Source organism: Cricetulus griseus (genome assembly GCF_003668045.3).
Source record: "Cricetulus griseus strain 17A/GY chromosome 1 unlocalized genomic scaffold, alternate assembly CriGri-PICRH-1.0 chr1_0, whole genome shotgun sequence".
Lineage (NCBI taxonomy): Eukaryota > Metazoa > Chordata > Mammalia > Rodentia > Cricetidae > Cricetulus > Cricetulus griseus.
Window position 1 is genome coordinate 100,095,426 of NW_023276806.1, and position 15,054 is coordinate 100,110,479.

The window sequence follows — 15,054 nt, forward strand, 5'->3', positions numbered from 1 at the left end:
CAGACAGATACACATATACATAAATAAATAAAAATAATAAAACATAAAGCTGGGTGGTGGTGCATGACTTTAGTCCCAACATCTGAGAAGCAGAGGCGGGTGAATCTCTATGAGTTTGAGAACAACCTGATCTACAGAGTGAATTCGACAGTCAAGGGTACAAAGAGAAATCCTGTCTCAATAAATAAATAAATAAATAAAATATATTTTTTAAAAAGGCCCCCTGAATGTGGGTATCAGTTAGGAGGCCTGGGCAGTCTATGGGGCCTCTGGTAGTGGATCAGTATTTATTCCAAGTGTACGAATGGACTTTGGGAGCCCATTCCCCCATAGAGAGATACTCTCTCAGCCTAGAAACACAGGGGAGGCCCTAGGCCCTGCTCCAAATGATATGACAGACGTTGATGATACCCCATGGAAGGCTCCACCCTCTCTGGGGCGCAGAAGGGGGATGGGATGGAAGGTTGGTTGGGAGCATGGGAGGATGGGAGGGAGAGCGAACTGGGATTGATATGTAAAATAAGATTGTTTCTAATTTAAATAAAAAAAATCTAGGGAAAGATAAAATGAAGGACTGAGAGGAAAAATAAATAAATAAATAAAATTTTAAAAAAGAATGTTTGGCAAGCCAGGCATGGTGGTGCACACTTTTAATCTCAGCACTTGGGAGACAGAGGCTGCAGAATCTCTTTGAGTAGCTCAGCCTACTCTACATACTCTACATACTCTACATAGAGAGCTCCAGGCCAGCCAGTGCTATGTGCATAGCAAGTTTTCCTAATAGTCACAGGACACATCACCAAAGTGCTACAGATCCTATTCACAAAAGGAAGTTCTCTTGTCTTAGAAAGCAAACCTTAAATGTGAACTTCTCTTTTCAATACTCTGTTGTAGAAAAACCTCAAACAAAAGAAGAGTGTAATAAAACATCATGTGCCCTACACGAAGATTTACCAACTGTAAACTCGTGGTAAACCTTCTGTTCCTACTTCCCCCATTGCCTTCAACCACCCTGTCTTAGGCCCTGCCTGTAGCTAATACCAGATGTGAGATTGGTTCTACAGTCAAACCAACAACATGAAACCTATGTATGTAAAACGACAATGAGACTTGGGCTGGGGATGGCTGCATTCAATCCCCAGCATTGCATAAGAAGCAGCATTTGAATGTAGGTCCACTGAGGCTGGTTCCCAGAGACACACTTCCTGCACAGAGGCTACACTGGCCCCAATACAGCACCAGTGATGGGAGACCAACTGTACAAACAGGAGCTTGTTAGAGACATTTCACAAGCTGAAACCCCTCATAGATTAGCTGAGAGATTTGATCACTGATGAGATAAATACTAACACTAACAAATCACTGTATTTCTTTTTAAGATTTAATTATTTGCTGGATGGTGGTGGCAGTGTACGCCTTTAATCCCAGCACTCAGGAGGCAGGGGCAAGTGGATCTCTGTGAGTTCGAGACCAGCCTGGTCTACAAGAGCTAGTTCCGGGACAGCCTACAAAGCCACAGAGAAACCCTGTCTCAAAACCCACCCCGCCCCCCAAAAATTAATTATTAATTATTTGTTATGTATACAATGTTCTACTGGCATGTATGCTTACACACCAGAAAAGGGCACCAGATCTCATTATAGATGGTTGTGAGCCACATGTGTTGCTGGGAATTGAACTCAGGACCTCTGGAAGAGCAGCCAGCTCTCTCTGTCTCTCTCTCTTGTTTTTCGAGACGGGGTTTCTCTATGTAGCTTTGGATCCTGTTCTGTCACTCTCTCTGTATACCAGGCTGGCCTCAAATTCAGAGATCTGCCTGCCTCTGCCTCTGCTGGGATTAAAGGCGTGTGCCACCACCGCTCGGGTGAGTAACCAGTTCTCTTAAGCTCTGAGCCATCATCTCTCTAGTTCCAAATTATTGTATTATTATTTGCAGTGTTGGCAATCAAACCCACAGCTTTGCTTCTGCCAGGCATAAAGCCAAACATTCCTGTGAAATACCCACTGACCTCATATGTGCTGCAACACAACACACACACACACACACACACACACACACACACACACACTAAATGTGTGGAGGTCAGATAGAACTTACAGGAGTCAGTTCTCTCTTTCCGTATGTGGGTCCTAGGGATTGAACTCAGGTCATCAGGTTTTGGTTGCAAACACTTACCTACTAAGTCATATTGCTTGCCCAGAACTTTTCTTCACATGTTAGAAATGTTTTCACTCGTCCATTAGAACAGAAAATTTTATTAAGGTTGTGGTCAAATCTATCTCAAGCAGAAACCAACTAGCATGACCAATTATCCTGATTGTTAAATTTGTTTTGAGCCAAGATGGGCAGGGACTGATTCAGTCTTTCAGTGACTGTATTGTGTTATTAAGGTGTTTATGGGGCTGGAGAGATGGCTCAGCAGTTGACAGCACTGGCTCCCCTGCTTCCTGGCTGCATATGCAATGCGATCAATCACCTCAAGCTCTGGCTTCCTAACTTCCCTAAAATGCCAGACTGTAATCTCAAACCCTGAGCCAAACAAACCCTTCTTTCCTCATTTTACATTTGTTACTTTGGCACAACTACAAGGAAAGTAACTAATATTAAAAAATTAAGCCAGGTGGTGGTGGCAGCCGCATGCCTGTAATCCCAGCACTCAGGAGGCAGAGGCAGTCGGATCAGATCTTTGTGAGTTCGAGGCCAGTCTGGTCTACAGAGTGAGTTCCAGGACAGCTAGAGCTGTTACACACAGAAGCCCTGTCTCAAAAACCAAAACATAACAAATTTGAACTATATATCAAAGCAACTAATACTTCCTAAAGTGTGGATTTGATCATATATCTCCCAGCTAAAAACCTCATTTCCCTTCCATACTATGTGATTGAAATGATAAAATTTTGTGGCAGGCTCCATATCTATTTAATAGCACTGGACAGCAAGATATATCCGAGAAAGCAAGATAACTAAGTGAATATACTTGCTGAGCAAGCCTGGTGACCTAAGTTCAATACCAGGAAGCCATGAAAAGGTAAAAGAGAAATGACTCCACCTAGTAGTCTTTTTTGAGATAGGGTTTTTCTGTGGCTTTGGAGGCTGTCCTGGAACTAGCTCTTGTAGACCAGGCTGGCCTCGAACTCACAGAGATCCGCCTGCCTCTACCTCCCAAGTGCTGGGATTAAAGGCCTGCGCCACCAACGCCCGGCCCCTAGTAGTCTTCTGATCTCCACACATGCACCCCTCCCCACTATCACCTCATGCACCTCTCAGCAGTGGCACACACACACAAATAAGTAAATAAAACCTCTTATTTTGGTTATTGTGTTTCCCTGTAGTCTTCAACCATTTTCCTTCCCCACAATGTAGACATCCAAAATGATTTCACATGAGTTCTGAAACTGACACCCTATTTATGCCTCAATTGTGCATATGTGGGGGGCTGGAAAGATGCTCCATGGTTTTGTGATTGCTAATTTACAAGGAAAGGCCTGGGCCATTGTGGGTGGAGCCACTCCCAATTGGCAGGTCCGAGCCATATAAGAAAGCTTGCTAATGTTCTAAAGAGTGAGTTCTAGGACAGCCAAGGCTACACAGAGAAACCCCGTCTCAACAAAACAAAACAAACAAAAAGAAGAAAGCTTGCTGAAAGCCAGACTTGGTGGCACTTGGGAGGCAGAGGCAGGCAGATCTCTGAGTTCAGGGTCAGCCTTGTCTATAGAATTAGTTCCAGGACAGCCAGGGCTATACAAAGAAATCTTGTCTTGAAAAAACAAAAACAAAACAAACAAACAAAAACAAAATAGAAGGAGAAAAGAAGCGGCTGCCTGGAAACAGGCCAGGAAGGGTTGCTCTATGGTTTCTGTTTCTACCTCCAAGTTCTTGCCTTAAGTTCTTTTTTTTTTTTTTTTAAGATTTTATTTATTTATTATGTATACAACATTCTGCTTTCATGTATATCTGCACACCAGAAGAAGGGCACCAGATCTCATAACGGATGGTTGTGAGCCACCATGTGGTTGCTGGGAATTGAACTCAGGACCTCTGGAAGAGCAGTCAGTGCTCTTAACCTCTGAGCCATCTCTCCAGCCCTTTGCCTTGAGTTCTTGATCTGGCTTCCCTAGACAATGAACTATAACCTGCAAGCTAAACATTTTTCTCACCAGTTGCTTTTTGTTCAGAGTGTTTTACCACCACAACAGAAATCAAACAGCTAGCCACCTTCTGCTCTGCAAAACCTTTCTTCTCCTCATAGTGAAATCAGCCACATCTCCTACTGTGCCATCTTATACTTGTCTCTACCATAGCACTTATCATTCTGCTTTGCACTCATTTACATTTTGGGTTTTTTCGGGGGGGGGGGGGCAGTTGAGACAGGGTTTCTCTGTGGCTTTGAAGGCTATCCTGGAACTAGCTCTTGTAAACCAGGCTAGTCTCGAACTCACAGAGATCTGCCTGCCTCTGCCACCCGAGTGCCGAGATTAAAATGGAAATTGCTCAAGAATAAAGATTATGGGCTAGAGAGATGGCTCAGAGGTTAAGAGCACTGACTACTCTTCCAGAGGTCCTGAGTTCAATTCCCAGCAACCACATGGAGGCTCACAACCATCCGTTATGAGATCTGGTGCCCTCTTCTGGTGTGCAGATATACATGGAAGCAGAATGTTGTATACATAATAAATAAATAAAATCTTAAAAAAAAAGAATAAAGATTATATTAAGGCTGTCAGAAATGATTGTTGAGGACAAGTAACCTGACTCCTCGAGTAAAGCCACTTGCTTCCAAGCCCAATGACCTGAGTTCTATCCTTGGGATCCACATGATGGAAAAAGAGAACTGACTCCTGCAAGCTGTCCTCTGACCTCTACTACACATGGGTTGTAGCATGATGGGGGATGTCCTTCAGTATATATGTTTCTCTTATTGGTTGATGAATAAAACACAGATTGGCTAGTAGCCAGGCAAGAAGTATAGGCTGGGCTACCAGACCAGGAGAATTCTAGGGAGAGGAGGCAGAGAGAGGCTGCAAGAGAGGAAGGAGTAGCAGGTCTGGACATTCTCTGATAAGATAAAACCACGTGGGTATACTTAGATTCATAGAAATGGGTTAACAATTAAGAGAGAGCTAGTCAATAAGAAGCCTGAACCATTAGTTAAAGTCTCCTGTGTGTTTATTTGGGGCTAAATGGCAACAGGACCAGGTGGAACAGTAAACTCCATCCACAATGGCATACATGTAAGAATACATACACACAAACACTGAGACACAAATAAAAACATTTGTTGAATTGGGGCATAATGGCCCATGCTTGTAATCTCATCCCAGGAAAACTCATGTCTGAGGCCAGCAGGGGCTTCACTGTGAGATTTTTGTCTACAAACAAGCAAACAACAAAATTAACTCGAAAAACAAAACCTCAAAAGAAAACAAAGTCTCTGTGAGTTCAAGCCCAGCCTGGTCTACAAGAGCTAGTTCCAGGACAGCCTCCAAAGCCACAGAGAAATCCTGTCTTGAACCCCCCCCCAAAAAAAAAAAAGAAAATAAAGTTTGTTGGATGAAATTATAGGACTTAATTTAGAATTCTGGTCTGTTATAGAACACTGAATAATATCATCATTTATTTGCTACAAAATCAGAAATTTCAGGCCCCCTGAACGTGGGTGTCAGCTGGGGGGCCTAGGCAGTCTATGGGGCTGCTGGCAGTGAAACCAGTATTTATCCCTAGTGTAGGAATGGGCTTTGGGAGTCCATTCCCTATGGAGGGATACTCTCTCAGCCTAGATACAGGAGGGAGGGCCTTAGTCCCACCCCAAATGATGTGACAGACTTTGATGATTCCCCCATGACAGGCCTCACCCTCCCTGAGGAATGAATGGGGAGGCAGGAATGGAGAGATGGTGGGGGGGAATGGAAGGACAGGAGGGAGAGGGAACTGGGATTGGTAAAAAGAAAAAGTAAAAGTAGAAATAAAAAAGAAATCAGAAATTTCATGGCATTCAACCTAAATCTATTTGAAAAGGTTAAATTTTGAAAAAAAAAATAACTTCACTAAAATAATTATAACTTCCAGTATAAACTTTCCTCAGATTATACAGGTGCCCAACTAAAGAATTCTCAAATACAAATACAAACGTTTTGCCTAAAGAAGTAAGATTGGAGAGATGGCTTAGTGGTTAAGAGCATTGGCTGCTCTTCCAGAGGATCTGGGTTCAGTTCCCAGCACCCATCAGTTTTAAGGAATCTACATCCTGAAACAGATATACACATGCAGGCAAAACACCAATATACATAGAATTTATTTTCAAACTGAGTATTTAAGAAAAAAAAAAAAGAGTGAACCTATGTTTCCCCTCTCAGTAGAAAGCCCATTTGTTATATTCTAAGTGGGATTTTCACTTATTTTCGAGAGACATGATATTTATTGATGTATTATTATTTTGTTCTCCTCTAGTCCACTGCCCTTGATGTGTCTTCACTAAACCAGAGAGGGCAAATGCAGGGCGTGGGTTCAGCAGAGCTCTGAACGGTCCAGCAAGCAGCTCAACCTAATCAGCTTATGTAAGGGCTGCTGCTGCCCGCAGGCCAGGCGCATCCCAGTGTGAATACATCTGCCGCTTCGAATTAGTTTAGCTTCACTGTCCCTCAAGAGATGTTCCCAGCTATTTTCAAAACTGACTCTTCATATCAGAGTGACTAGCTCTCCTCTAGTTGAACAAACACCCCGTGTCATAGTATACCTTAAAACGCATTCAAGAAAAATCAGTAAAATAAAGTTACTGTGAGAACTTACGTAAGTTCTTGCAAGCCCATTGGTTTTTGTCCAATGGTAGGCATCTTCAAAAGAGGATTTCGTGAGGACAGTAATGAGGCCTGGTTTTCTAAGGCTGCCTTCATTCTTACTTTCCTGTTGACTGTTTTCGGCTACCGGGTATTTCCTGCTTCTCCCCAAAAGTTAATTTCCTGTTTCTTTGTACCTATTAATCTGAAGCAGAATTTCTCCTGTTCAAACTTGGCCATCATCGCAACTGTCTGCATCCTCTCCGCCCCCCACCCCGGCTGTGGATGAATTTTCTAGCTAAAAATATGTGGGGAAAATAAAAGGGCGATGAGATGGCCCAGCAGAGAAGGACCCTTGCTGTTACCATTAAGGACCTGAGTTTGATCTCTGGGACTCCCATAGCGGGAGAAAAGGACTAACTTCTGAAAGCTGTCTTCTGACCTCCTTCCATACATGTACTGTGGCACATGCACACACACACACACACACACACACACACACACACACACACACACACAAATAAATAAATAAGTGTAATTAGAATTTAAAAGCAAAATGAAGAAAAGTATGCTTGCAGGCTTCAGCACTTTCCTCCAGCTGGCCATCTTAATGGTTTCCACTAGCCATCATTTATTTGTTGACCCACAATCTATAATTCCAGTGGGTGTTTTTGTTTCCTTTGGGGAAAGGAGTGATAAAAGTTGAACCCATGGCCTTGCACATACTACATAGATGATCTACCGTATATGTTACAATTCCAGCCCACTTCCTTAGTTTTTCTTTTGTTGAAACAGAGTTTCATGTAGCCAAGGCTAGCCTTTAACTTGCTGTGCAGCTGATGATAGCCTTGAATACCTGATCCTGCCTTCACTTCCCAAGTGCTGTTTTTGCAGACATGCATAGCCATCAGGGGTTAGCTTTAATTTTTTTTCCACAGTCACCACTCCCGCCCATAGTCTGCCTCAATTCCCCTCTCCTTTTTATCCTCTTGGCTTTTTTCAGAGGATATTCTGAATATTTGAAAATAAATTACTCCTCCTACTATAATCTATTTCTGTTTTTTCATTATTATCCCCAAATAAATAAAATAAACTTGCATCATATAATTATCATATATTGCATTATGTATTTATTGAGTTTTTTGGGTGAGGGGGTTCGAGACAGGGTTTCTCTGTGGCTTTGGAGTGGGTCCTGGAACTAGCTCTTGTAGACCAGGCTGGTCTCGAACTCACAGAGATCTGCCTGCCTCTGCCTCCCGAGTGCTGGGATTAAAGGCCTGTATTTATGGAATTTGTAAAGCATTTATTTGTTAGGTATGTATGTGTGTCTATGTGTGCCAAAGTGTATGTGTGCAATAAGTGTAGCGGTCAGAAGGGCAACATATTTGGATATGTATTTTCTCTCTCTTTTTTTCCCTTTCTCTTCCCAAGGTCTCACTATGTAGCCTTGGCTGCCTGGAATTTGCTATGTGGATCAGGCTGGCCTTGAACTCAAAGAGCTCATCCTGCCTCTGCCTCCTGCGTGCTGGGATTAAAGGCACCACATTCTTAAATTGTGGGATTTAGTAAAAATTACAAAGGTGACTGGATAAGTAGTCCATGCATTTTTTATTTTGCTTTTGGTTTTGGTTTTTCAGGACAGGGTTTTTCTATGTAGCCCTGGGAATCCTAGAATTGCTCTATAGACCAAGCTGACCTCAAACTCCCAGAGATCCATCAGCCGCTGCCTCCCAAGTGCTGGGATTAAATACATGTTACCACCACAGGACTGGTAGTCCATATTTTAAATCCCAGCAATCAACAGACAGAGATAGGCAAAGCTCTCTAATTTTTTTTTTTTTTTTTTTTTTAGACAGGGTTTCTCTGTGGCTTTGGAGGCTGTCCTGGAACTAGTTCTTGTAGACCAGGCTGGTCTCGAACTCACAGGGATCCACCTGCCTCTGCCTCCCGAGTGCTGGGATTAAAGACCTGCCAGGAGAGCTCTCTAAATTTGAGGCCATCCTGGTATACAATCCAGGACTGCACTCTCCACATCCACGAAAGATTAAGGCAGTAAGGCCTGCCTCCAGTCAGCATGGATATTTGGAAGCAGAATGTGGCAGCTAAAGTAGACTCCACAGTCAGATCACAGAAGAACATAGTAACTGGGCCTGGTATTACAGGCTTGCCAACCCAGTTACCCAGGAAGCTGAGGCAAAAGGATTCTAAGTTCAAGGCCAGCCTGAACAATTTAGTAAGACCCTGACCCAGACTAAAAAGCAAATGCCGGGGCTCTGATTCAGTAGTAGGGTACTTTCCCAGCAAGCAAAGCATGAGGTTCTGAGTTCAACCATGCCCTTCTTTCTTCAAAAAAAAAAAAAAAAAAAAAAAAAAAAAAAAAAAAAAAAAAAAAAAAAAACTAAAGAAAACAAAAACCACAGGAAGCCATCAGCTTTCCCTCTCATTGGTCTCCTGGATACAGGAGGTCAGAGGAAGCCCTGTTGTTCTCCCATATACAAATAATAAATAGTTCTGCAAGGTGTCCAGACATGATGTATGGATAGTTGAATCGTAACTATTTCCTTTCACTTCGTTTGGCTTTTTAAGAATCAGATATTACTTGATTCTATTCCCCCTCTGGCCAATTCTAATTAACTTTAAAAAATTCCATTCCTTTGAATGGTTTGAACATATTCTCTTTTATTCCAGGGATTTCCTTGAAGTAATTTCCGGTTTAATCATCAGGAATGTAAAATATAGGCTAGGGAATAAAGTAAGATCTGGATTTTGGACAAGTAATACTCTTGTCTTGTTTTCTGTTGTTGTGATAAAATATTCTGGCTAGGGGACTAGAAAGATGTCTCAGAGGTTAAGAGCACTGACTGCTCTTCCAGAAGTCCTGAGTTCAATAGAACTCACAACCATCTGTAATGAGATCTGGCGCCCTCTTCTGGCCTGCGGGCATACATGGAGACAGAGCACTGTATACGTAATAAATAAATAAATCATTAAAAAATATTCTGACTAAAGCAATGTAAATGAGAAAGAATTTATTTTGGCTTACAGTTCCATAGAGATACAGTCTATCACACCAGGCCAGCTTGTCACGTTGTATCAGCAGTCAGTGTTCAGAACAAGGAACAGGAAGTGAGTCTGGACTACAAGACCTCAAAGCCTAGCCCCAGTGATGTACTTCCTCTCCCAGCGCTCCAACTACAGTTTCCCAACTACAAACAGTTTTCCCAAACTTCATCGTTAGCTGGGGACCAAGTATTCAAACACATAAGCCTTGCGGGGAACATTTCACATCCAAAATACATTTTGAGCCAGGCGGTGGTGCACAACTTTAATTCCAGCACTCGGGAGGCAGAGGCAGGCAGATCTCTGTGAGTTTGAGGCCAGCCTGGTCTACAAAGCTGCACAGAGAAACCCTGCCTCAAAACAAAACAAAACAAAACAAAAAAACAAAAGCAAACCAATAAACAAAACCCCACATTTTGTAAGGTCCTACGAAAGAAAATAACATGCTTTTATTTATTTTTATTTTATTTATTTATTTATTTTGGTTTTTCAAGACAGGGTTTCTCTGTGTAGCTCTGGAGCCTATCCTTACACTCGCTCTGGAGACCAGACTGGCCTCGAATCATTTTTATTTTTATGTTAAAACTTTCTTTACTTTTATTTTATGTGAATGGGCATTTTGCCTGTGTGCATGTACCAAGAATATGCCTGGTGGCTGTGGCGGCCAGAAGAGGGCATCATCTCTCCTGGAGCTGTATTTACAGAAGACTATTATCTGCTGTTGTACTGGGAACTGAGCCTGAGCTCTGGAAGAGCATCCAGAACTCATAACACCACCCCATCTCTCCAGGCCCCATTGTTTCTGGTTTATTTTATGTGTATGGGTGTTTTGCTAGCACGTATGTCTGTGCACCACATAGGTACCTAGCGTCTGCAGAGGCCAGAAGAGGGCATTGGATCACCTGAAGCTGGAGTTGGAGATTGTTATGAGCCACTACGTGGATGCTGGAAACTGGACTTAAGTCTTCTGTAAGAGGAATAAATACCCTTAATTGCTGAGCTACGTCTCTAGCAACCCTACACACACACACACACACACACACACACACACACACACACACACACACCACACACACGAGAGAGAGAGAGAGAGAGAGAGACAGAGACAGAGACAGAGAGACAGAGACAGAGAGACAGAGACAGAGAGAGAGAGACAGAGAGAGACACACAGAGAGACACACAGAGACAGACAAAGAGACAGAGAGAGACACACAGAGAGAGAGACAGAGAGACAGAGAGACAGAGACACACACACACACACAGAGAGAGAGAGAGAGAGAGAGAGAGAGAGAGAGAGACAGAACTGTGACCCCTAGTTCTTGAGCCTCTGGACCATCCAACTGCCAATCTACTTTATGCCTGTACAGTTTTGTCGTCTCTGGATGTCTCATTTAACAAAATTACACAATATATGATCTCTTGTATCTACCTCTTTGACTCAACATGCTACATTATTTTCAGAGAGAAATGTGTGTGCATGGGGAATGGACTTTATTTAAAATCAATCTTTCATGAAAGAAACAGAGAAGAATGTCTCTATGGTACTATTATTACAGGAGAAGCTAACACCACTTAATTACAGGACACATCTCTGGAAGACATCTGAAATTTTTGGCTTTCCACTCTTCCCCCTAGTGGCCAGGACTAAATTGCTACAATAGTTTTTTGTTGTTCTCACCTTAAAAATAAAAGTAGGCAAGGTAAATAGCTTGACTGACTCTTTCTACCATGTCATTATAGATAAAAAACACAAATAGACCCCAGATAATACACAAATATTATTTTCCAGTTAAAATACACAAATTATTTTATTTTATTTGGTTTTTTGAGACAGGATTTCTCTGTGTAGCCTTGGCTGTCCTGGAACTCACTCTGTAGACCAGGCTGTCCCCGAACTCAGAGATCCACCTGCCTCTGCCTCCCAGGTGCTGCCACCATTAAAGGTGTATGCCACCATGCCAGCCATCCAAATAAATAATTATTTATTTTAAAAGTTATACATATTTGAGATGTGGTGTTGAGTGAGTTCCAGGACAGCGAGGACTACACAGAAAGACCATGTCTTGAAAAACCAAAATCTATCCAGGCAGTGGTAGCACACCCCTTTAATCCCAACACTCCAGAAGCAGAGGCAAGTGGATCTCCATGTGTTCAAGGCCAGCCTGGTCTACAATGAGAGTTCATGACTACACAGCCATGACAGCCATGACTACACAGAGAAACTCTGTCTCAAAAAAAGCAATAAATAGATAAATGATGTATGTATGTGGATGTCTGGTGAGCTTGGAGGCCAGAAAATGTCGTCAAATTCTCTAGAACTAGAGTTAAAATGGTTGTGGGTGCTGGGAACTGAGGCTATATCCATATTGCAAGAGCAATAAGGACTTTCGGCTGTTGAGCTTTGTCTCTAGCTCCTAAGAGCTGTTTTTCAAGACAGGGTTTCTCTGTGTAGCTCTAGCTGTCCTAGAACTCCCTCTGCAGACCAGACTGGCCTTGAAATCAAAGAGACCCACCTGCCTCTGCCTTCCAAGTGCTGGGATTAAAGTTATGCAGGACCATCTCCTGGCATATATGAATGTTCTTAAATGCAGGGGTCTCTCCCTGTGACCTCCGAGGCCAGCAATGTGATGATCCAAGGTAGGCAAGAATGAAGTTAGGTTTAACAGGACTCAGATGCCAGTATTGGTTCAAACTTTGGGAGTCTGACCCCAAGTAGTTTATTTTAGGGCTATTTAAGCATAGCACAATTTAGCAAAATTTATTCTAGTGATGATTAGCTCCATCCCTGGTTCACAACAAAGCATACATAAATCTCTTTGGGGAACAAAGAAAGCTAAATATAGAACAGACATGACTGCATCAAAACCCTTTTAAAGTCCATAAAGATGGGTTCTATAAATTCTGGGGAAAACAAATTTGCAAGAAGGATCTGGAGAGGATCTGATGGTGCTGGAAGAATCTCCCACCACTCAAGTAGAGCAGAAGTCAGCAAGCTAGAGAGCATGTCCACTCTCTGCTTTCTGGGCAGATAACATATACTGCATTCCTTCCTTTCAAGGAACAACCCTGAGTGTTTATGGTTCCCCTAGTGCTCATCTGTGAGCACTGAGACCTCCGTCATGGCTTCTACACCTAAAAATGGTGACAGATATATGCACAAAAGTATTTATCTCAGTGTTCTTATGTAAATGTGGGAATTGTATCCTGAAAAAAACTGCTGGAAAAAAAGGCCTGGCAGTGGTGGCATATGCCTTCAACCCCAGCACTTGGGGGAGGCAGAAGTAAGTGAATCTCTATGAGTGCAAGGCCAGCCTGGCTTATAGAGTGAGCTCCAGGACAACCAGAACGGTATAGTGAGACCCTGTCTCAAAGAAACAAAAATGCTTTTAGGGCCTGAAGAGGTGGTTCAGAATCTAAGAGCACCTCAGACTTGTTTTCTTGCACCCACAGGATAGCTCACAGTGGTCTGTAACTCCAGTTCTAGATGATCTAATGCCCCCTTGTGGCCACCACAGACACTGCATGCACTTAGTACACAGACATGCATGTAGACCTTTGGAAGCCTATATAAGAATAATGGAAGAAGGAAGGATGTGCTCACCCTTCTCCTATTTTCCCTCGCCTTGTCAGCACATCCATTCCAGCTGAGACACCCAGCCCTGTGGGCCTAGAGCAGCTACCAGATTCTTGGACTTCCCATTCACAATAGTCATTGTTGGACATCAGCCTGTAAGATATTCCAATAAAACCACATATAACTAATACACCCACCAACCTCATGGTCTGACAACACAGCATACTTCACAGCATCAGTTATTGATCTTGATCTCATGCTGCCTGAGAGCTGCCACTCGGCATAGTGAACAAGCACTATCACATATTCTTAGCTTGGTGCTCAGTTTGATGCTGAATGCCCCTGAGTGTCCATGTAGTTTTAAAGGCTTTGCCTCTAACTGGATGCTACTTAGAAGAGGTGGGAGTTATGCAATGGGGTCTTTTGGTTCATTTGTGCACTTGAAGGGGCTAAAAAGAAGCTAGGCCCCTCTCCCTCTTTTCTTTCCATCATGAAGAGGTTGGCTCTGCCATGCTCTCCTTGCCACGGTGTGCTGTCTTGCTGCAAGTCCAAAGCAACAGGGCCTATTCAGATATGGGCTGAAACCTCCAGAATTGTGGACCAAAATGAAACTTCTCTCTGTGTACATTTATATAAATGTATACGACTCATGTATTTTGCTATAGCAGCAGAAATCCTAACATGATTTACATTCACAACACCTTGTCAGAAAGCTATCACACCTGGGAAAAAGATCAAAATCCAGAAGTGGTTTCTATTGAAAGCATACTACCTCTGCACCATCAAATAGCTGAACAATTGTGAGCTGTGAGCTATGAGTTGAGGATAACACATATTGGTACCTGTACTACTTGCTTTCTGTTGCTGTGATAAACACTGACAAAAAGAAATGAAGGGGAGAGCCAGGGTTCTGCCTGTATCAGTCCTATGTTACAGAGGCCATCTATTCTGGACTGATGTCTTTGGGGCTGCAATTGGAGCCATCCAAACAGCCCTGGGTCCATCCCTGAGTGGGAGAGTATGGACCTGGGGAAACTCCTAGCTACCTCGCGGTGTTAAGGATGAGACAAAGACATATCTTGTCATCTCAGGAGGGCTCTCAGTCCATGCTGGAGACTGGAGTCCATGGTTTATTCAAGCATCCTCTTAAATAGCTTTCCAACCATGGGGGGGGGTGATATCAGAAGACATCTATTATCATGTATAAAGCTGATATCAAATATTTCCTTTAATCCTAGAGGCACCCCTAAAACTGCATGTCTTCACCAGCCTCTCACCAGTCCCTAGGCATGTATACAAGCCCTCAAAATAGGTGTGGGCTCACCCAGGGCCTAGGTCTGTTGTTAGGCAAACTAGGAGACATTCTCCACTGAGGCCAAGCCATCTGGTGGTAACCAGCTGCCATCTAAAAGGCAATGTGAGATTCGAGCTCCTGGGATAGAGTTTGAGGCCCTGTATCCAAAATACCATAATTGATTTTTAGCGCCCCCCCCCCCCCCCGACAGGGGAGGAAAGGGTTTATTTCAGCTTACAAGTTACAGTCCATCACTGAGGTAAGTTGAGCAAAACTCCAGTAGGGACTTAAAGTGGAAAACATGGACATTCTGACTGCTCATTCAGGCTTAGCTAGATTTTTTCTCCAATTC

At 43.0% G+C, this 15,054-nt stretch overlaps 1 long non-coding RNA gene across 1 annotated transcript in view; it reads right to left on the reverse strand.

The window, feature by feature from the left end:
- LOC100766590 overlaps window positions 1-9,910 on the reverse strand; it is a 26,758-nt gene extending 16,848 nt beyond the window's left edge. The window contains exon 1 of the long non-coding RNA XR_004771744.1: window positions 9,818-9,910. This is a non-coding gene — a long non-coding RNA (uncharacterized LOC100766590). The remainder of the gene's footprint in view (window positions 1-9,817) is intronic.
- Between the last annotated feature and the right edge of the window lie 5,144 nt (window positions 9,911-15,054).